Source organism: Callorhinchus milii, unplaced genomic scaffold (assembly GCF_018977255.1).
Source record: "Callorhinchus milii isolate IMCB2004 unplaced genomic scaffold, IMCB_Cmil_1.0 Scaffold4, whole genome shotgun sequence".
NCBI classification, from domain to species: Eukaryota; Metazoa; Chordata; class Chondrichthyes; order Chimaeriformes; family Callorhinchidae; genus Callorhinchus; species Callorhinchus milii.
This window is the reverse complement of record NW_024704745.1, coordinates 43,504,070-43,528,890: the sequence shown is the minus strand read 5'-3', so window position 1 is coordinate 43,528,890 and position 24,821 is coordinate 43,504,070.

Below are 24,821 nucleotides of genomic sequence, written 5' to 3'. Positions count from 1 at the left end.
TCACCCCTCAGGCTGCCAAACCCTCACCCACACATTCATCACATCAAGGTTCGATTATGGAAACTCCCTCCTCATCGGCCTTCCCAACTATTCCCTTCATAAGCTGCAGATCATCCAAAACTCTGCAGCTCGTGTACTCTCACGCACCATCCATGGCCTTGCCCCCTCCTACTTCTCTGACCTGCTGACTCCCTACCAACCTGCCAGCTCCCTCCGTTCAGCAGATTCTGGCCTGCTCCATATCTTTCCCGACCTGCCCTACATTAGTGGCTAAGGTTTCAGCCTCTCTGCCCCCACACTCTGGAACTCCATCCCACAGTCCTTTCACCTCACTTCCTCCCTTGCCTCCTTCAAGGCTGGTCTCAAGATCCTCCTCTTCGATCATACCTTTGGTCGCCCTCCCACCTCTCTGCCTTCCCTCACTGCTACCGTACTCGTCCCCCATGCTTGGGTCCTGACCCCTGACTGTCCAACGCCTTGGGACATCCTCCTGACATGAAAGGCGCTCTATAAATTTAATGTTGTTGTGTATAAGATTTAAAATAAATGTAGAAATTAAACCTAGATTAATACTTGTTGATATGCCAAGGCAGTGGCTTTGTTAGTATGAATTCTAAATTTTGTTGTAGAACAAGCAGGCACCAGGAAGAATTTCTTTACATAGAGGATAATGACTGGAATGCTTTTTGGAAAGGGTAGCTGAGGTCAGGTCAATGTACTTGAGAAAGTTGATAAATACAGTGGTAGGATGAGTATTCTGGAAGAATGGGATCAAATTGGACTAAGAACCTCACTTGTTATCCAGTGAATAGAGATGGTTCATTACTATGCTATTTATCAGATTGTCAACTGGCATGCTAGCTGAACCACTCAAGGACATTGAAACCTCAGGTTTGGCCTTGTTCCAAACCTCACATCAACAGATGCACCTCTGAGCTGCATAAGTCTATGTGATCCAGATCACTGCTTTTCTATATGGAAAATCCCATGGACAATTAATTGTCGACTTCTCAAATGCCTTATTTGCCGATCTCCCTGCTCCACCATGCACAAGATCCAGCTGATCCAAAATTTCACTGCCCGCATACTTATCCGTACTAAACTCCATACCCCCATCACACCAGTTCTAGCCAGGTTCCACTGGCTCACTATCACTGAACGGATCGATTTCAAGGTCCTCACTCTTGTTTTCAAATCCCTTCATGTCCTGGCTCTTCCCTACCTCCCTAACCTGCTTAGCCCCTCAATCCACAACCCGCTGCCACCGCTCGACTGCCTTTTACATGTCCCTCATGTATAACCACCACCATTGGGTGGCCGCACTTTCAACCACTATGCCCCAAAACTCTGGAACACTCTTCCTCTATCTCTCCACCTTGTCCCTTCCTTTCCCATCTTCAAGTCGCGCCTGAAGACCTTCCTATTCGACCGTGCCTAAGCCGTCTCCCACTCCCCCCAGGTCGGGGTCATGCTCCGCCACTGTCAAGCATTCTCGGATGCTACCCTGCATGAGGGATGCTATATAAATGCAAATTGTTGTTGTTGTTCCCATAGACATTTGCATTTAACTATTTATTCCTCGGAACAATTAGGCTATTGTGTCCATTTCACATGTTTTCAAAAAGATCGTAAAATAACAAAAACAATTCAACTGTCTATTTTTGGATGGTGCTCAAGTGTTACTTTCCGACATTTGAACTCTCACCCAAATCACATTAGTACTGAATTTCAGGCCTCAGGTATCAGGAAAAAAAAAGTGTTTTACTGAACACTGATGCCATTTCTCACATAAGTAAGCCAAAGTGAAAAATAAATATATAAATTTAAAAGGCATTTACAATACTGTGCATTATTAAGGAAAATGAGAATAAATCTTAAAAAATTAAACTGAAAAACAGAATTGTTAAAAATATGTCAGCCATTAATGATTGCATAAATTAATGCTTAATTTATGTATAAGCAATTAGTCATGGGAGCGATCGAACATGTTGGGGTTAGTTAGTTTGATTTACAGCCACGTGAGAAAAGAAAGAGAAATCTGGAAGACAGAAATGACCTAAATCTTCACATTTACTGATTCACCCATGCATACTAGAAGGCACCATCTACACTTCTTTGGTGTCAGCCTGGCTCAATTCGTAGTACTCTCACTCCTGAATTAGAAGGTTGTGGGTTTAAGTCTCACTTTGGTACTATGAACTCACAATTTAGATTGACAATACGAGATCCAATCTACTGTTCAAGTGGACTTTAAAGATTTCAATAAGAAAAGGAAATTTCTCCCTGTGTGATGGCCTATAATCCCCCAAATAAAAAAACTGATTATTCATTTCATGGCTATTTATGGGACATTGATGTATGCAGATTGGTTACCGTGTCTGCCTATAAAAATATGTGCTTCACAGTAAATCCGATAAAGTACAATGGAATGACCTCCCTATGTAAACCCTGGTCCATGCCTTTGTCACCTCTCGGCTGGACTATTCAAATGCCCTCCTCGCCGGTCTCCACTCCACTACCATTCATGAAATCAAGGTCATCCAAAACTCTGCCGCCTGCATTCTTACCTGCACCAAACTCTTGTTCCCCGATTACCCCAGTCCTTGCCAGACTGCACTGGCTGCCTGTCCCAGAGAGGGTCAACTTCAAGATCCTCACTCTTGCCTTCAAATCCCTCCACTCCTCTGCACCCCCCTACCTCTCTGACCTTCTCTCTCCTCACAACAGTGCCCGTAGCCTTCGCTCCACTGAGTCTGGCCTCCTCCTTGTCCTCCGAGTCCTCCGCTCCACCCTCGGCGGCTGTGCCTTCAGCCACTATGCCCCGAGGCTCTGGAACTCCCTTCTTCACTCCCTTCGCCTCATCCCCTCTCTTCCTATTTAAAGGTCTCAGCTGAAGACTTTTCTCTTTGACCGCACCTTTGGTCACCTTCCTCCCCCTGGCTTAGCCCCGATATCCATTATTGTGAAGTGCTCTGAGACGCCATCCGGCGTGGAGGGCGCTATATAAATCCAAGTTGTTGTTATAAAATGTGCCATATAAAATGCAGGGAATGTTATTAAAAGTATAGATCAAGATCTCTTTGAGTGACAGCACATTCACAAAGAGTGCAGTGCTCTGAAACGCTACCCATGTAAGCACTATATAAATGCATTTTGTTGTTGTTGAATGAGTAAAAATTATAACATGTGATGTGACATTTAACACCCATGATGATTGTCACCAGTGACAATTATTACATCTCAGAAAATTCCATTGTTTTGTTGCCTGGCCTGTCGGTTTGATCCTCCACCAGATTTCATCCTCATGGTTTAGCTCGATGTCACCTGCTTCCACCATTGGATTGACTTCCTACAACAACAACAACAACAACAAGATTCCATTTATAAAGCGCCTTTCACGTCAGGAGGACGTCCCAAGGCGCTGCACAGTTGGGTCATGACCCGAGCAGGGGGGAAATGGTCAGGGTGAGGGGAGGGAAGGGAGGGAGCGAGGAGGGGGGAAATGGTCAGGGTGAGGGGAGGGAAGGGAGGGAGCGAGGAGGGGGAAGAGAGTCGAGAGGGGAGCTGAAGGCACGGTCAAAGAGAATGATTTGTGGGTCCTTGAAGTCAATTTGTTGGGAGACAGGAAGCTAGTGGAGGTCCAGCTAAGGATAAGGAGGCTGGCTGCTTTTCTGTCCTCATCAATCAGTTGTAAGAAAAAAAAGACACAATTTCCTCCTTCTCTGTATGCATGGATACCTTCTAATTCTGGGGTTTCCAGCCTTGTAGCCACTTCCTCAGAGGTTAGCTTCAGCGTGCTTCAAATGTGCCAGGGACAATGATTGACCCATCATCTTGTCACACATGATGCACATTCCTGATTGTTTCTGGGGCCCGCAGGGAACTAAACATTGATGAAAAATAATGTTAACAGAGGCTGAAGTTAGCACAAAAGGCAAGCTATCTGACAATTAGGTCTCACAGCTTTTGTCAACTTAATTTTACTTCAGGCCCAGGTCTCTTTTGAATTAAAAAGGCTGATTTCCAGGTCATCAGTTTATGATGGTCATCAGTTTATAATTGACATCACTTCAACAACAACAACTTGCAATTATATAGTACCCCTCACGCATAGTAGCATCCCAGCGCGCCTGGGATTATAGGTTTTTCCTATAATCATTGCAATTGATTTTTAATTATTTAAAATCAGGCCACCTGTAATTTCCTCTTTACATGTACATTTGCGTATGGTTAACACAAACCACAAATTAGATCCATTTACTTTACAAGTGGACATTGATTTCCAGGTCATCAGTTTATGATGGTCATCAGTTTATGATTGACATCACTTCAACAACAACAACTTGCGATTGGTTCTGGTGGTTCTAGGGATTAGTTGTTGGTGTGTATATGGCACTAAACACTATACTTCGTAATGTTTCAGTTGAATCAAACCAATTGTCTATTTTAATATTACTAAATAAACCGAAGAAAATTTGACTCATAGCACCAATTCATACATTTTCAATGATATACTGTCATGAGCAGCTAAGCATGATACCCATTTCATTCAACAAACTATAGTGTAATATTCAGCTCAGTGCCAAAATGTAAACAACTAATCCTACTGAATAATTGGTGAGTGTTGATATATCTGCACCTCACATAATTAATCTTTTAACAATGACAATAATGTTTTAAATGGAAGTAGACAAATATTTGAAAAAGGGCAGGGGAGTCATGCTGAATGAAAAGCTCTTCACAGAGATAGTATTAGCTCTACGGCCTTGTTCTGTATTGTAGAATTCTATGATTTATATTATACGTATTATTTTTATGTCTAAAATAAATGTTAGCTTTGCTCTAAATGGTGTACAGGTTCCTTATTTCTTCATGTACCACATAACTCTACAGTCAGTATTGGAAGGTAGACATACATTGAAGTGCTGAATATTATAATGGCAGGCTTAAAGAGGTTAAAAAAAAGTTAAATGTGTAAAATAAATGCATTGCTATAAAATGGGTCATTTTATATTTGTATTTAGGGAATGACTGCAGCCTTGCTGTATGTAAAACAAGGTTCACTGCAATGTAAGTGGCTCCCTGTAAATCACAATAATTGTTTCCTTATTTTGCTAAACTATTGGTATCTGCACTAGGCTACAATTAACATGACATCTGGTAAAGTGCTGGGTTTGAACATTGATTATCCCAGTGTTATTCATTATTTAGCAATAATGACCAATGAATAATGCAACCAATCAGTGATTAACTTTTGACTTGGAAAGGTCATACAAGCTCTGTTTCCCAAGCCAACTTTAGCCTGATGAATGACTCAGCTAATCTTACCAAAGGTGAGAAAAAATATATGTAAAACATTCACATAAGCTGATGTCAAGCGCATAGAGTCATTAAAAAAGGCTTAACAATGGCCTTTCTTTATAATATTACTTCCATTATTCATCAGATGATAGGAACGGTATGATCCAGAAATCTGTATATATGACTTGTATTCTAGTGCTAAGCAGAATGTCATGCCACTGCTTCAGATCAAAGCATCTGAAGTAAATATCCTCAGGTAGAAACCACAGCACCAGAGGTAACACAGAAACAACTGTTGAAAGAAAGGGTGTTGGAAAATCAAAAAATGTAATGTCTGTTGTTTGTGGAATGTCCTCAATATCTTGGAAGGCCCATTCAAGACAGGACTATCCTCCTTTGGAGGAGGGGGAGTTAAGCAGGGTTTCTTTGAGGCTCAGCTGGCTCCAAGGTGAGATGCTTGGCAACAGAATTTTGGAATCAAGTTCAACCCTCTGTGGTGGTCTCAGTAGTCTGGTTCATGAGCTGCTGCTGCTGATAAGCCAGCCATCCTAGCTCATTGGCATGGACAAAATGGTCACTGGGAGCCAGGACTCTTCCCACTTCCTTTTAACACTGCAAGTCGAAGCTCTAACAGATAGGGTGGTCCTAATGGGGCAAACAGCAGGAAGCTTCTCAGTCATTGCTCAGAAAGGCAAGCTATTGAGGTTAAACTATCATGTGGAGGCAAAAACAGAAGATTTTGTTTCAAATTTCCAGCATCTGCAGCATTTTGTGTTTTATCATGTAGAGGCATTTATTTTATGCACAGCTGTGAATTGGTGATCTGTGCAGTTATCTCCAACTTGCCATGAGAAGGAGCATTAATTAAGGGATCACTTGAGGGTTTCATCTTTAAAACACAGTGGTTGGAATCAATAAAATAATGAGGTTTGATAGCGAGTTGCACTATGCATATGTTATGGCTTGTACCTTGTGCTCTGGGCAGTTCCCGCTCCAAAAGGAAGTGGGTCATCAGGTCGCCACTTATGTCCAGTGTGCAAAACAGGAAGTGATGTTGTTGATGACCTAATGAACTGACCAGCAGATGGAAGGGAAACAACTGTACGCAAGCGTGTCCAGATTGCAACCATGTGAAAACTGAATCCGTATTATAACTGGGCTGCACAATATGTTTACTTTGAGTGGATCCATCACTAATTCACAGCTGTGCATAAAATAAATGCCTCTACATGATAAAACACAAAATGCTGCAGATGCTGGTACCTAGCTAGATACCTAGCTTTGCTGGTTTTAATAAGCTGAAGCGTTTGCTCCATAGAGGAAAGAGATTGGTGTATTACATAGGAAGGAAGCTGTTCCAATGTCAATCTGCCTTACGAAGGTGGTCGTGGTGATGTTGGTATTGGTTCAGGGTCAGCAAAAACAAAATGGTTTCTTGGGGTAAGTGGACATTTGAAAGTGCAGAATTTTGAACAATTAGCAGATGTTGAGATGCATTCATGCTCACCACATAACATCACGTGGTAGGAGTTCAAAAAACAGAATGTTGGTATATTGGTTATCTGCCAAATGTTTCCATATTTGTTGAAGTAAAGCCTTAAGGCTCTCATAACAACCTAAAATTGACCATTACAGCCAGCATGTCAAAGACAACAGCAACTTGCAAATATATAGCGCTCTTAACACGGGATAGTGTCACAGATTCATTTAACACGGGGTAGTGTCTCAGAGCACTTTCTGAGATGAGGCTGATTTTGTTCAGGCATGTTTGGAGAGGATCCTGTCTATTAAGAAGTTCTTTTCTGATTGAAAAATGTCTACAAAATAGAGATTTCAATAATTCTGCCAGCTTCAGTTTCAGGGACCTTTCTTTGTACTGTGGTCAAGGTCTTCTCAACCTTTATTTTGGTTCAAAACTCAAGGAACTCAATGAATTGTTTGACTGTCAAAACCTCAAAACTCCTCTAGTCATTACTCTGAAGCCTTATCCTATGTGAAGTTACAACATAAATGCAAGTTGTTGTTGTACTATGTCACAGCCTTGAATGCTGATGTGGGATTCAAGTTTCTTCTTCAAAGGATAAGCCAGCAACAGATAGGATTTTATGATTACATATCTACAGGTGGATGTTTCAAAATAATGATAATAATCAATGTATTTGATGTAGAACCTTATCACGTTGTTGAGATATCTCAAAGCGCTTGACAGGATTTTACTATGAAGTGTAATTTCTATGTGAACATTGCAGCCAAATTGCAAAAAGCAGTACCCACAAGCAGCCATGATTAATTTTATCTGGAGGATTGTTAGCCTGTTAAGAGACACTTCCTTCTCTTCTTGAATAGTGCCATGGGATCTTTAACATCCACCTGAACAGGCAGATGGGACCAGAAAGGTACAGGCAGATGAATTTTATGTCAATAAGCAGCAGCACCACAACATCTGAGATAAAAGCAGACATTCACACATGTACTTTCTTTCTGAGGTGATGAGAAGCTGTAAATAAATACTGATGTTAAAGCTGTTTGGAAGTACAGAAATCAGTGAGTTAACTAATAGCTATCCCTTACCAAGCAGTTAATATTGGCCTAATTAACAATTTTATGGGGTTACCTTTCTGACTTTAGAATTTTACAAGTAAATGAAAACTGATTTCTTTTAGGCCACACATCTTATTTAAATTCGTAATTTAGTGCATGGGGATTCGACCTCATAATTTATACGGACTGGGTATAAATTAGTCCTCAAACCTAGAAATTAATTACCCAATCTAATACCAGGGGAGGGTTAGAAGATGCTCAAATCATTAGAACATACATCTGTTAATGAGGCTTATTTTGGTTATTAATAAATTCAGAGATCAGAGATAATACACCATAATATTTTCTCTTTGAAAATAATATTAATTAAGTTTAGTTATGATAAACTTTGGTTTATGCATATGGAACATTAGTGAGAGACAATAATAATAACAATAATAATAAAATATGCAGTGCTTTATATTCATAATAACAAATTGTATGATTTTTAGCAAATGTATTTGGGATGTACATTGGTATTAACAATTATACAAGCAACAGGAAACATATAGATGTAAAATTACATTCTTCAATCTGGTTAATATTGGAGCCAGAATTCGAGTTAAGAGAATGCTGGATAATTATGAGTGAAAATCCTTCTATTCTTAGCCTATTCTTAACCTATATGAAATAGCCTTTAAGCGCTCTGAGATGCCATCCGGCGTGGAGGGCTCTATTTAAATCAAAGTTGTTAATGTTATGAGCATTTGATCTTAAAATTTAAGATTGTGCAGATTTATGGAAAATTCTGAAATCCAGTCTTCATAGTTTACTTGTGTGTACGTGTGTGCGTCTTTGTGTGTGTGTGTGTGTGCGTGCGTGTGCGCACGTGCAGTGTGGTGTGTAAAAAGAACCAACTTCCACATCAATACTGAATTTCACAATTCTGTATGATTTTAAATTTCAAGACAAAATGATCTTACAGGGTAAGATTAGATGGAATTTCAATGTCTTTTCATTTACGGGGGATCTTGGTTAGAATGGTGGATTGAAAGTCTTCAACCTTTGATGGCTGTAAAGTATCTAAGTGAAAAGAATTTCCGCCCTCTTAATCCAGTTCTAGTTTTTAGGTGAGTCCAGGGCACAAAAGTTGCCAAAATTTGATACTAATTGGGATATCATAAGGCGAGCGAAGACGTTTACCCAAAATGGAAACATTGAATCCTCTGCAGAGGGATGCATCTGCTGGTGGTCCTTAAATAAGTTAAATAATGCTTTGAGGAATCCTACAGATATTATCCCTGTATTTTGGTGCCAATTCATCATGTCAGGTGTTTGCAGGGGCATTAAGATAAGTATTATTGACTTTTTTTTGACATTGATCTTCATCACAGTGTGCTGTATTTTCCCCCTGGTTTATATGTGTTAAAAATTCTGTTAAATAGTTCTTCCTTTTCCATGATAACCCATCTGTCAATGGTGTATTCTATTTGAAGATGTTAAGGAGTAATGTCTTTTAAATATGTTTCCTCCGCACTTTGTTTGAAAGTGTAAGATATGGCAATTTTTTTTCAATATTCCCATCAGTCTTTCACAACCAGTATCTTGCTTAAATCTCTCTGTTAGCTCAGTGGATTGGAATACGAGATGTAAAAGTTTTCAGAACACAGAAATATTTGGAAAAAAGAGTATGTGTTACTTTCAGAGCATTTTAAAAAAAAATGGGTGCCATAGTGCCATAAAAATGTTTCTGATGATTAGAATGAGTTGGTAAATGTGTTTATACAGAGAATACACACTCTTTTTTCCAAATATTGCAGCGAACTTTATCTGGAATCAAAGGTAAAAACCATGCATTGTGGGTTTTACAAATAACACGTGAAACAGTATATAATGGAATGGAAAAAAATTCTAACACACACGTTGCAATTTTACCCCATTAAGTTTCATGTTAAAACTTCCATCCAATAAAACAGATAACTTTGTGATTTAATGGACAGTGAGTGCCACTGACAATAGTTATCAACACAGGAAGTCATTTAAAGCACTTCACAAAACATTTCTTGTGGTAATTGTCACACATTATAAAACACCACAAATTTCACCACATAAATACAGTAGTTTGTAACCAGGGTTTTTAACACCAAAAGCAATAATACTACTGATAATAATCCTCAGATTTGGTACATTTGGTATAGCGTTTTTATGTTACAAGGATACACAGGATGTACTCTAAAGTAATGTGACTGTGGTTTGTGGGCAAATGTGGCAGTCAATTTGCATGCAACAAAGTCCCACAAACAGCTATTAAGGGAATCGTCATTTTATTTGGAAGGATTGTTAGCCAGGATACCAGGAGAACCTCCCTTCATTTTTCTAACAGTGCCGTGGTATCTTTAACATCCAGTTGAACAGGCAGACAAGCTTTGATTTAACATCTCATCTGAAGGATGGCACCTGTACAAAGCAGTAGACCCCAGCATGGCACTGGAGTGCCAACTTAGACTATATGAGTTCCAACTCCCAATGTGGGGCTTGAATCCACAACCTTCTATCTCAGAGGCGAGAGTTCTACTAACTGAGCTGGGCTAGCACATACATCTTTAGATATTAGTAGGTTGGGAACATGGACTACCCCCTCTCACACTACAGGGTGTTCACAAAATCCTGTTAGCCCCATGTTTTTTTCTACAGTTTCAAGAACTGAAACATGTGGAAGAATGATGAATAATTGTATTTAGAAGGATTTAGTTATATTCAGCACAAGTGTTTAACTGTATTTCGATGTCCAGATGATCAGTGTGAGCGCCATCATTTTCATGGCAGATAATGGATCTGACGCCATGTTTGGTATGACACTTTCCATAACATGGATGGTGTGAAGAGGAAGTACTGGTATCAGACACTGCGACACTTGACTCATCTGCAACAGAAAATAAAAATTCATTGTAAGATAAAAAAACATTGGGATAACAGGACTTTGTGAACAACCTGTAGATTGCCAGGAATCATATTTCTTTACCACCCTAAATCAGCAAGATGTGGAGAGCAAATTTTGCATACTCTTAGTATAATGTCTACAAAGCTAGAACATAGTTTACAATAATCAAAAAATAAAACAAAAAAACCCTAATATTTCAGTACAAAACATTTTCAGTATCTGCTTAAAGGTATTTATTGGCTGCAGATACGCTAAAATTAATACAGGGTACTTTGCAATTCAGTAGGATAGCTGTCTGGCCATGCCTCTCTCTGCAAATCATATCTTTGAATGTTAGGCGTCCTAATGTTCACCCTTAAGTTTGTCTCCTCCAGCATAATTTACAACTCCTATGTACATATTGAAGAACACCCCAATATTTGTTCTATGACGATCAGACACTTTTCTATCAGATTAAACAGCTGCAGTACTGGGGGGATTTGCACAATCCACAGTACCACTTCTTCGTACCATTGTGCTAAGGTCTGTTGACACAAAGCAGCTCTGCAAATCTCATATTTACACTGTCTTCAGTGTCTTTTAAACCTTAACAACCTCAGGCATGCAGTATTGCAATCCTAGATTTTGTTTAAACTCTCTTATTTCACAGAAAGGACAGATTCAAATTAGCACAGCCTTTATCTTAAAGGGGTACCAAACTCTCTATGTTTCAAATGACATGACATCTGTTGTTTCAAAATATATCATGGCATTGATTCCTTCTAATTTCATAACAATCGAAATGATACATGACTCTTTGCAAGGAATCAAATGCAAGGATTATTATTGCTGTTTCATTTGCTTGCCTTCAGAAGGGTGTGAAATTTGGGTTTTCTAAAGTTAAATCTGAAGTCTGAATTTTAAAACGTGTACACTTGTCAAAAATTGAGCAGCTCCTCCTTTTGTTCTTCATGGGGATACATTTACTCTTCATTGGAGGAGTGTGGTTGATAACTGCTTCGATTTTTTATTCTGCAGGTTGATCAAAATAAAGTCACCAGCATAAGGCACTCCACATGGGTCTACCATGAATGAAATGGATCAGTACTATCACAAAACCACCTAAATCTATTCCCTCTGCAATGCTTGGGGTCAAAGGATGCATCGTTGTTTCAGGCTGTCTAACAGATTACAATCTAGCCTAATACCGTGGAATGGAGGTCATCTAACACTCTTCACAGTGGGGTTTGCACAGATAAACCACTACAATTAGATGCTCCCTAATACTTTACCAAGATAATAATTGGTGCACAGTCAGTAAACCCACAAATTAGATATGTTTACCAATTAGCCAGTTAATTGTTTTATCTTACTCAAAATATGTTTTATTCTATATATCTCACCATTCACTGTTTCTCCAGCTACAGATGGCACTTATTCACCTGCCACCTGCCATGATAGCAGGATGTCTAAAATGACAGACAGTGGACCCTCCTGTCTCTCAGTACATAGCTGCCACCACTGTTCTTTTTAAAAAAAATGAACAAGCCAACTCAAAACTGAAGAGTCCAAAATTGGCTAAGGTTTATGGATTTTCAAAAACAGCCCAAGCTGAATTGGGTTCAGTATTTAGTTGGGCTGCAACCTCCACCTCACCAAAGGTCTAAAAATATTGAAAAATAAAATAATGGCATTTTTGTAATTATTTTTTAAACAAGATTCTGTTGCATGAGATGCTTCATACCTGGCTTTCTATTTGATATTGCACTGTAATACTACAGTAACCAACTCTGATGTTCTGCAGCAGAGGTATGTGCAATGCTTCCTTGAACATAATAATTTGTGTTTTCCTGTAAATTAATATTGAAGATTGCAACAAATGTTTTTACCACCTTCTAACTCGTGGGTGATGCAACATGTCCTCTCATGGCATGACCTCTGAAAGCATATGCTGAGGATTGAATATCTTCTGCTCATGAGGTTTTCATCAGTCTTGTCCACAGGGGCCATTTTACAGCTGAAATCAGGTTTGGCTGTCTCAAGGCTTGCTGGGGAATATTGTTGGAGTGCATTGAACTGTGGTGTTCATATGTCCGTCATATCAGTGCCACTTGTCTGATCCTGTACAATATCTGTGAGCAATGTACAATGTCTTCAGTCAAGGGTGGACAAGTGCTATATATCAGGTTTGTTATAAATCCTCATGATTGGCTGATAGATGTGAGTGGATGCAATGGACGTAGGAACATGAGTAGACCATTCAGCCCCTTGAGGCTGTACTGCCATTCTATTAGATCATGGCTGATCTGTATCTCAACTCCATTTACTCACCTTTGGTCCATATCCCTTGATACCCTTACCTAATAAAAATCTATCAACCTCTGTCTTCAAAATTTGAATAGAACCAGTACCACAGCCTTTTGGGGGAAAGAATTCCAGATTTCTACCACCCTTTTTGTGAAAAAGTGCTTCCTGATTTCACTTCTAAATGGCCTAGCTTTAATTTTAAGATTATACCCCCTTGTAAGGAAAAAGGAGAGAATACAAAGATACTGAAATTATAAAATAGCCTAGGGCTGAGATATATTAAGTTTATTATGAGTGTAGTTTAAATTGGAATTTAGTAGGACTGATGTATTTTAAAATTATAACTGAAGAATTGTCATCATTAATGGTGGGCTATTAGATCAACAATGTAGCAAATGCAGCAAGTTGACATTTAATGTGTCTCTGTGACGTGCTGGAGTGCAGAGGTTGCTTCAAGAAATATGTTGTTTTTCCTCTGTATCGCTCTTCAGGTTACTGTGAATTCTTGATTTTGAAGTGAATGAACTAACAGAGTGAAATGCTGGTTTAAAATCTGGCAAACAAACATAAAAAATGTATTTTTAGCATAAATAATGTAAGGGGAGAGAGAACACCGTATTTGTGTTTCTCTCTCTTGTCTCGCTTTTTGAGGTGCTTTCCTTGCTTATCTCATTATCCATTTCATGGATATTGCTCAACAACTACTGTTCCTTTGTCACTGTAATGGTGGGGAGAATGGAATAATCACATTAATAGAACCAGACATTCTGCAAATGGCTTTCAATGGCGCTCATTGGCACCACTACACTAAAACAAATAATTTAATGCTGAAAATGTTTGTGCATACTCTTTTTTTACTAATATATGTTAAACTGATGTAAAATTAAAACCTAAGGAATGAGTTTTTAAAATACCCATGGAAAGATACTTGCTAACCCGTGGGACAAAATAATTGATAAGATCAAATTGCCTCAATTCAGGAAAACCAAAACAGTGAATTTCCATGCAGTGGTCCTTTCCCATTAATACTGGCACGCAGTCTGTACTTTTACATTGTAGTCTGTAGATCTCCTGTAACTAGGACTGTCAGCAGTGAAACTTAGACTGAATGTGACAGACATTAAATCAACAAATTGTTGACTGAATCAATATTCCTTCAGAAGAAACATTAAACCAAGGCATTGTCTGTCTGTTCAGAAAGACGTTAAAGATTGCACGGCACTATTCGAAAAGAGAAAGGAGTTTTTCGCGGTATCCTGACCAACAATCCCGCAAATAAAATTGGTCATTCACTCCATGGATGTCTGTGGGCCATTGCTGTGCACAAATTGACTTCATTCAGCCACAAAACATACAGTAACTCCACTTTATAATATATCCTATTTTAAAGTTTTAATAAATTTATAATACAGTGAAGTATGAACTGACACATTTTCTTTTTAAGTAGTAAAATTTAATAAAACATTAGTAAAGAATTACATATTCAAGTTATAATTCCTTTAATCAAATTAATGCTTTCAACAGGTTAGTAAAGTTCACTACAATGGGTTGATCAGACTGATACAGTGACTTTCATGAGGAATTGGCTGGTTAATGGGTCAATCCATGTTGATTGTAGCATATTCCTTTTTCTTCGTGTTTGGTTGCTATAGCTAGTCCATTCCCAAATCTCTTTTCTTCTTTCGTTGAGACACATTGACCTTGTAAAAACATCTGGCATTCAGCTCCACAAAAATACCTTTTTTAGTCAATCCTTTTCTCCCTGCCACCAATATCCATAGTTGTCAACATCCCTCGCCTTTATCAAAATTCCAGCAGTTTGTTTTAAACAAGTCTGAATATCACAGATTTAATATCCATTATATCTTATCAATGTCTTATCAATGATGATGTTGAAACATTGTGTTCTGTAAACATGCTTCCACTATTCTTGGCCTTCATACACCTATATCTTTCCTGAAGCAAACAAATCCATGAGTCTCCGTGATTTTCCTTTGGTCAACTCAAGCAACCTAGAATTCTAGGATCCAACTGAAGCACTTTATAATAATAATAATAATCCTTGCATTTGATATAGCGCTTTTCATGTCGGGAGGACGTCCCAAAACGCTTCACAGAACACACTGTAAAGTGAATTGACTGTATATTTGTGGGCGAATGCGGCAGCCAATTGCGCACAGCAGTGTCCCACAAACAGTCATGGATTGAAAATGACCAATTTATTATTGTTTTTGGTTTTGGAGGGATTATTTTTAGGCGTGTGGAGTAAGGAAACTTGCCCAAGGTTTCGCCCTGCCTGGAATTGAACTCAGGTCTCTCACTTGCAAAGCGAGTGCTCTAACCACTGAGCTACAGGACTTTGGGATGCCCTTCTAAACATGGCGGGCACCATACAAAATGCAAGGATTATAATTATTAACATAACTTTACATTACCCTTACAATTTATACAGGGCATCCAATCTTACATATCCAATGGATTGAGAGTAATTGCTGTTCACTTCCCGGTAATGTCATTGCTCTGCTGCTCTGTGGCAGAATGGCACTAATGTTCTCATGTACAGTGATTTCTAATGAATTTACATAGAAAGAAGCCAGAAGCACATCACACAAGCAACAACAACAAATTGCATTTATATAGCTCCTTTAACTCAGGATTGTACCTCTGTATAGTGACTGAGTTGGATGATGAGGAAGGGAGAGAGGTAGGTGACCATTGATACTCTGCTCCAAGATGATCTTGGGGCAAAGTTCTTTCAGTTGGAGTGCCCAAGACACTTACTTATGAAAGAACACAATTAGAAATCACTGAATACTGAACATCTATTTTTTGTTATAAAGCTCATTATGTATTATTTTACATTATTTAAGATCATTACCTATCTTGTTAATTTACCTGGGACAGTTACCATCATTCTGATAATAGAACAAGACACAGTTTCACAATAACAGTACATTTCTTCATTCATTTCCTGATTTCCTTCCACCATACCTCCACCACACACCAAAGAGAGAATTTAGTCCAATGTCAAGTTCACTCGACAATGTCAAGTTCACTTGACTAATCAAGCCTAAATAGTTTTACCTCTTTCATTTCAAGATCAGAAATAAAGTTGTGGGTATACATTTACATTGTAGAGTCCTTTCAGAATACAAAAAGAATTTGGGTGGTAATTCTGAGGTAAATTACACACATTTTATCCTCAATCTGTTAAAAATGTTCTGATTTGTTTGCATGAAAATTTACTGTTGATACATTAAACCATCCAGTAAAATGCAAAATAAACTAATCCAAATTAAACAGTTTAACAACCAGAAATAACCCAGTCAATTTTTGCTAATGAACATGAATTAGTTTCCACCAGCACCACTTAAAATGACTTACTAAAAACCCTATTGAGGCATAAACCACTTTTCAACAAGCTTGTTAAATTTCATGTGTTTAGAATGAGATTCACTTATTTTGTTTTAATATTAGGTTTATTTTACCATAAACTATTTTTATCTCACTTTTTATTATTTCTCCATCCCCCTCCAATTATCGTCTTTGTTGTCTTAAAGGGTCCAGCTGGAAAACAGATCAATGGACATTTTAGAAGTGAAGTGAAATATCTTTCCACATTTGACCCAAAACAAGGCTATGCCACCACAAGGGACATCACAAATGAGCCTGATTTTCTCCTTGCTCAATATTTACACACATACACCTTCCAGTAGATTTGATTAAATAACTAGCAGGTATTCAAACACTGATTGATGTTTCACAATAAGGAGAGTGTAACAATAACTAGCATCAATGTAACTTCCAAATCTGCCTTTGACTGAATATTTGTATCCACAAAAATGGTACACAAGCTAACTGGAAGGTATAATTAGTTTACTTTAGTGTTTTACTCACTCACTTTGATTCCTGTGTGTTAGACACCTGGCTTACGAGAAAAAAAATTCTTGAGCCTGAATTATCCCTATTTAACTTGGGTGAAAGTTTGTTAATGACAGAAAATTTTAAGGAATGAAGCACAGAGAGACCAGCATGTCTCTTCTCTTTGGCATGTCTCAGTGGCATGGTAATTTATGATGGTTACAGTCTGTTGTAACACCTTCACTATATCGTGTTTCAGAAGTGAAAGAATGTATTTAGAAATACCACAAAACTTACTTCTACATTTCTGTTTACACTGAGCAAAACATTGTTTGATATTGTAAATATAAATTATTTTTCTGAATGAATTATGACTGTGACCAAATGTACTTCATGTGTACTTTTATTATGCATGTACTTTGATGTGAATCAGTTTGGTTCATTTTGAAAGATTACTAATTGTTATAATTATAATTTATTGATTTTCTACTTGTGTTGTGTCATAAAACCGTGAGTGTATCAACTGACTTTTATAATGAAGAAAACAAGTTGTTTTTTAATAATCTTTGTTTTCCATTTTATCTTCCTGCTCTATTTATGTCAGACAATTTATTTTGGCCAGAAAGGCATTATGTTTCACCATTGCTACCATCAATGCCAAGCTACGATAAACTGGCAAGTTCCACTGAGATGACAGTGCTAGTTTTTCTCTCCTTCTGAGGTAGAGTATCTCCCCATAATGCATGGTCCCCATTTAATGTCTTGGCAGTGTACTGAACAAAGCTCACTCCCAGTGGTGGCAGGTGGGCTCAGGCAACAGGAGGTCTGGAACTCAAACCTGTGACCATCTGGTTGGGAGGCAGGAGTCCGACTTCTTCTACCACCCGACAATCCACCAAATTGATATCTGTTTTTTTTTACTTAACCTTATCAATGAGTCTAAGTCTGTTACATATGGCCTAGGGTTTTGATATTACATTAAGGTTTTGCATGTGGATACCAGAAGCCTTCAAAGGATCCAGAATGATCTCAGAAATATTTAAAGAAGAGTTTTACTTCATCATTGCTGTTGCTATTATAAAATGAGTATCAATTAAAACATATAAATTGCTTCCACAGCAAATGGTTGGATTATAAAGCAAGAATTAAATAGTTTTATTCCACCTTTTATGCTGTTATGTGATCGATCGTGCTTACAGCCATCACCCCCGGCTCAGAGTCAGTCACTCCGAGACCCTACCCTGTGTGCAGGGCGCAATATAAGTGCAAGTTGTTGTGATAAGTTTGTAGCTTTGCCATTGAAGGAGGAAATCTTGCACTTCTCAAGACACAGTGGCAATATTACAGTTTGAATAATTCAAGCCTATGAGCTATGTCCTGTGGAATCCTGCAGCTCAGTGGTTCGAGCATGCGCCTCGCAAGCGAGAGACCTATGTTCAATTCCCGGCAGGGTGAAATGTTGGTCAAATTTCCTTACTCCAAACGCCTCTGTTTACCTAGCAGTATGTAGGAACCCGGTTGTTAGTCAATTGGCGGATCGCTTTTCCGGGGGGTAAGAATTTTTTCAAAATAATTTTAAAAAAATAATAAATTGGTCATTCAATTCATGACTGCTTGTGGGACACTGCTGTGTGCAATTGGCTGCCACGTTCGCCCACAAAGTATACAGTGAATTCACTTTACAGTATATTCTGTGAAGAGCTTTGAGGGGGTCTCGAAGACGTGATAAGGCACTACATCAAATATAAGGATAATTATTATTATTATGATTATTATTATGTCAATAAGTTAGAATTAGGCAGCTAATATATATGCAAGTATACACTAAAGTTTTAAAAAAGAGGTGAGCGTAAGGGAGTACCCAAACCATCCCCACCAACCAGCACTGATGCATGTTGACACATACAGCTGCTATATGCATGAGTGATAGAATTGCTTCTGCACTGTCACTTGATAATCAGGTACAAAGGCAAATAAAAAAGTCTCATTGGAGCAAAGCACTCTGAGCGTATGCTTCTGGTCTTTTGGAGAGAACCTTTATTCAAGTAACTACTTAATGCTTGAATTCTGTAATGTTTCCCAAATAAGCCTCAGCCTCTCCCTTATAGACTTCAGTTTCCCATCCCTTCATATAAAATCCAGCCCTACCTTATTTATGAACTCCCTCAGGAGTGGACAGTTTCTCCTGATGGAACTGTGTCTGAAATATTCAGTGAGTTTCAATGCTCTTTTCTCCTGGAGCTTCTGATTGCAGAGTTATATTAATCTGGAGGTGTTGTGGACTGCTGCCAATTGCAATAGAACCATTATTCTTCCATGTATTTTGAATGCATATCTATTTTTAATGAATGCATTTTGAACAATGGCCTAATTCAATGTGACGTAAAGGGAGCATATTGTATGTGAGTAAGTGTGTGCACCCTCATCATTCATCATTGAGGCATTAGGCCTCCACATACTATTGTGGGATATCTACACTCATTTTAACTGGCAAGTCCTGCATGACATTAAAACATTGACCTTTATCATTCTCACTCTATTCCATCAGCATTGTTAAGGCTTTGGAAACCACAACCCCAATATAACGCAACCTCTCAGGCCAACTATAATGCTCACTGCTCCCCCGCTCCATTTGAAAATCTTGCAAACTGAACCCCAGTGTACGTTTTACCTCCAGTTGGGTAATTAACAAATGAAATAGACATCAGGAAGTGTGTTTGAGGCCAGGACGATGGAGTCATTTGCAAGAAGCTGTGATGGGAGGATGGTCATGTGGGCATTCTGGAATGATGAGATCAAATGAGCCAAAGAGCCTTCTTCACCCGAAAAAATTTTGTGATCTTGTGATGAGTATGCCATGTATCATCGTAGATAAACCAGCTTGGTTAAAGTTAACTGGATATTCCTTTCTTTTCCTATAATTGGCCAGATTATCATGTTCCATTTTGGAACGAGATGTAAGTGTTTCAGCAGAAAATAACACATGTACCACCAAAGTGAATCAATAGGTTATTTGTTCCTTGACATCAAAATTACCGACCTATGGCAGTCAGCATATATTATTCTCCACTTGTCCAAAGTTACTCTGCTATTAAGCAGTATGAGTTTATAAAAAAATTCCCTGTTCTACAAGCATTCTGACTCCAGATTTTACTGACTCAGGTCAGTAAAAGTACTGAGAAGGGAAAAGTACTTGATACTTTGGAACACATTTCCAAATAGCAGTAAATCTATCTAAAAAATATAACCAAAATGCATCTATATCACAGAAATATGAAAATACTAAAAATATCTAGGACTAGAATGACTATGTTGCGAATATCAGAATTAGCCATGGATTACAAAAACAATTTAACTCATGAAACTGCTATACTCTTCCAGATTAGATTGTGGAATAGATTCTGCTAAATGTCTTAACACTGACTTCCTTGTACATTAATCGTTTTTATAGATTCTAGCACGAGAGATTTTCAATATTTTTACTTCATTCAATTAAAAATGCAGTCGGGAATACATTATGGAACATTATCCTAACCTCCAAAGCTTTTTTGTAGCAACTTGAAATGGGTAAGACTTCTCAAGCTCATTTAATTATAATTGTTGCTTTGTAAAGTGCCATAATGACAATAGGAGTTAAATCAATTCCCCCAAATCTGTGTTTGGCAGATTTGATCAAACTGAACAAATATCATACACTTGGAGACTCTATTCAGATTTGCTGAGGATTTTGAAAAATAAAAAGTGTCCCTGGAAGTTTCGATAAAAAGTATTGTGCATACAGCTGATGTGAAAGAGTGAGAAAAAATCTTCATTTAGTGATGATTTTATTAAAGATGACTTCTTTGCTCTGTGCTCAAACTGGTAAAGCATACTCATTCTGAGAACAAGTAAATAGAAACTTCCATCAATATTATTCAACAAGATTTACTTTTAGTCTTTGATTTATTTTTAAAATTGTCTTCTTTTCTCGCTTGTTTGGCAGATGTTGACTCATGCAGGAGTACTGTTCCTTGGATGGCACCTTCCCCCTGGTGACTCATCCAAAGAGCTGTTCTTCACATCAGATAATGAATGATAAGAAATGCACAAAGCAATGGGCTTCATACTGAAGATTTCTTTCTTGTTTATGAAATGGTGCAGCTAGTTATCCTGCAATCTCCCGATCAGAAGGTTTTGGATTCACGCTACACGTCAGGACTTGAGCTCAGTATACCTCAGTGGTTCTCATTTGTAAACCCTGATAGATTGTCGCAACCCAGCAAATAGCTTTAGTGAAAATAACATCTGGCTTGCTAAATATTTCTTATTCACGATATGATATAGATATTCACGTAAACAGATATTTAGTAAGCAGGTCATAGCTACAATTACTCTTCTATGTGGACATGGGAGAAGAAAATTTCAAACACCTTATCTTTCATCCGAAAATCTTCCAGCCACAAAGCCTTGCATGCACAATGCTAGGTTCTCTCCCAGCCTTGAGTCATAGGCTGTAGCCCTGTTCTGCACCTGTGCTCTCACCTCATTTGCACCATCCCGCGCGTGCTCTCTCTCTCTCTCTCTCACTGGCAGTGTAAAAAGCTGGCAACTGGCCAAGTGCCAACCCTAGGTGTAGCACGAGTCGCATTCATTTATTTAAAAAAAACGCAAAATGCATAAGTTTTTAAAAACGTTTGCTACCCTTTGCACATTCTGAGGACCGAATTTGGGGTTTCGAACCATGGATTGAGAAACCCTGGTATAGCTGCCCTCCAGTGCAGCTGGTAAAGTGTGCATTGTTGGTCGATAAGTTAAGTCAAGGTCCCATCCAACTGTTTTTATGGGAATATTATATATCCAATGACACAATTTACCTTAAATCCACATAAGTATCTGCTAACATCAGTGATTTGCTTCAAGGAAATCCAAATTATTTGCCATTAAAACTAAGCTAAACATCTGAACCAGGCCCGATTTCCTCCTGCCTGTAAACTTCACTTATTGTGGAAAACTCTTGTTATGTGCAGCTTCACTCATAGCATCTGGGAATGTTCTTCACTTGAGTGATGATTACTCTGAATGTACTAATTATTCTACATCAGTGAATGATGGATAATTTCACCACTTATTGATTGCTGGTGAATGATGAAGGGTTTGTTGGCTATTTGTGGGTGTAGGCTGGTATTACGATTGTGAAGGATTGGGTCCTAGTGACAGTAAAAGCTTATATTAACTGCCTAGAAGAGCAACATAAACTACCAGTAGACTGCAAGGCTATTTGTGAGGATTACAGATCCTCCACAAATGTAGTTTTTAAGCTTTTGAATGTTGATTGAAAACCCATGCTTCTATATTTAAATCAAGCTGAAATTATAAAATAGTTTAGTTGTTAGGATAATGTTTAGCATTCCTTTTTTGTGTGTAGTAGGCAGAGTTGCATGATATAACAAGGATGGATGTCTTATGGATTTTTGTTTGGTTGTAACTTTGAACACAGACAGACTTGAATAATAATACTACTACTAGCATTTCATTTGGTACCTCAGCATGTTGAAATGTCTCAAAATGCTTTGTACAATTAATTATTTTGAAATGCAATGATTGTTGTTATTTGGGCATATGTGGCAGCTAATCTGCACTTGAAATGTCCTGCAAAAAGCAATGAGATGAATGACTAATTGATCTGTTGCTTGATGAATTTATATGATGGAGCATTGTTAGGTAGCACACAGAAAAAGTCCTTGTTTTTCTTTAAAATTGTTAACAACTCTTATGGAACGGCTGCAATCATAATCATGCAAAGGATCAATAGCTTGACTGCATGTCTTTGATGAAAAGGGGATGGACTCTTCCTTTAAAGTAACCTATCCTCAACTATTCCACTGATCTATATTGTCTTGGTTTGGTTGAGTCCACGAGCAAGGAATACATTCATTTCTGAAATATTTCAAACAGCCCTAAAATTGGCTTTACTCAATTATAATACGAAAATCTCATTTGTGGTCGATATCATCAAAGTTACTAAATGTAATGTTAACCAGAATATCAGCTGAAATATTCAATCGCTGGGAAGATATGTGCTTTGCAAAATACTGAAAGTGATATTTGTAACGAAGCTTTCTTGAGAATTGTTTTCTTACAAGTTTTTCCATACATTTTTTACCACTTATTTGTTTCAGCAATGTAGTTTGATAGATGGTTATACAGAAAATGGTGCAGCAAAATAGGTAGCAAAGGCGCAAAATTAAAGGTTAGTGATCTGATCTGGCAAAATGAACACTATGAAAATTTAACAGTATGCATGGAATGGTCAATGTGGTAATTGAAAAGGAAGTAATTGGCGGTTAACTGACTTAAGCTGAAACATTCCTTTATGATACTCTGGACACAAAAGTGCCATTAACTATCATATTCCTGATTAAGGCATTATACCCCTTCAAGGTTTTACAGTCTGTCCAGCTGCATAGCAGGAAATAATGGCCTGTCACTTTGGTGATGTTCAACAGTACCCTGTGCTCCCTGTACCATGCGACACAAGCATAAATTAGAGTGGCACACAATTTAATGACTGTGAACAGCATACCTAATGGTTTGGCACATCAATCACCCTGTATGTTCCAAAAGGAATGCATTGTTGATACGCAGTATTACTTTGTAAAGTATCATGAAAGGGATGTGTGGTAAGGCAATATAATAGATTTTGTATAATGCAGTGGACTCCACAATGGCCTGACAAGAGTACTGTACACCTTCAACATGATTTCTGGAGATCTTGAACTCAACTGATTTGCCTATATAGGCCACATATGGCATGTTTTCCTTGTTTATTGCTGCTTCACATTGTTTTGACATGGTGAGTAATGAATCAACTAACATCCCCGTATTTTTCAACTTCCCCCTTGGAAAGTTCTGTTCCATTTATGTTTACTTCCTATTTCCAGTACTTGCATTTATCAGCATTGAACTTAATTTGCCAGTGATCAGCCCATGTGCATACCCTTTCAATCTATTTTTGTGAGAACTATTCCCCCTGATTCCATAATTCCCTTCAACCAGGATTTTTAGTATATCTCATCCGTATATCAGGTCAGCATTAAGAGAGGATTCCATTGGCATTTAATCCACGCTATATTTGAATTGGTAATATTGGATATTTATATATAAGGTGAACGTAACACCATTATTTCAACTTGCAACACCGTGGATTGATTCAAATAAGAAAATAATGGGGTCCTATGTGCAGCCATTTCTATCAGATTCCTCAAAAAGAAACCAGAGGCACATCAAGCCGACTCAGGGAAACTCTGATTCAGATTGATCTAATTTCAGGGCAGAGTTCTTACTGCTTGACATTATTAACAAATCCCTTGAGATCTAATCACATATAAGAGTCCAGTATCAAGCTTTATGGATTAGCCTTATAACTCTGTGCCATGGTTCTTTAATAAAACATTGTGCTCCCTAAAATATAGAAAAACATATTTTGTGCTTAAATATATTTTTTAGCTGAATAGGCGTCTCTAGCACATTGTTTACTTGGTAATATATGTATATGTATTACAGTGCATTACCTGAGAAACTGATTCCTCTGTGCTAATGTGTCAAAAGTGATCTGCATGTCTTTGAGTGCATTTACCATTTGACCAGTGCATTTGAGTTTACCATCATATCACAAGCATTCACACTGTTGTTTTAGTAACTTGTCTTATTAGGTGACCCTTATTACTACAAAGACGATTTAAGGATAATAGGAATTCTGAATGCAAATCTTATTCTGTTCCTGGTTGACACATGGTTATTAGCCTTTGTGAACTTGCAGCCACAAAGGGTGATGCTTGAAATAAAATGTAAAGGGCTAATTGTTAATTCCCATCAATGATTTTTCCTGAACAAAAGTCTATTATTTCCTTAAAAAGAAAGCTTCTAACCTAAT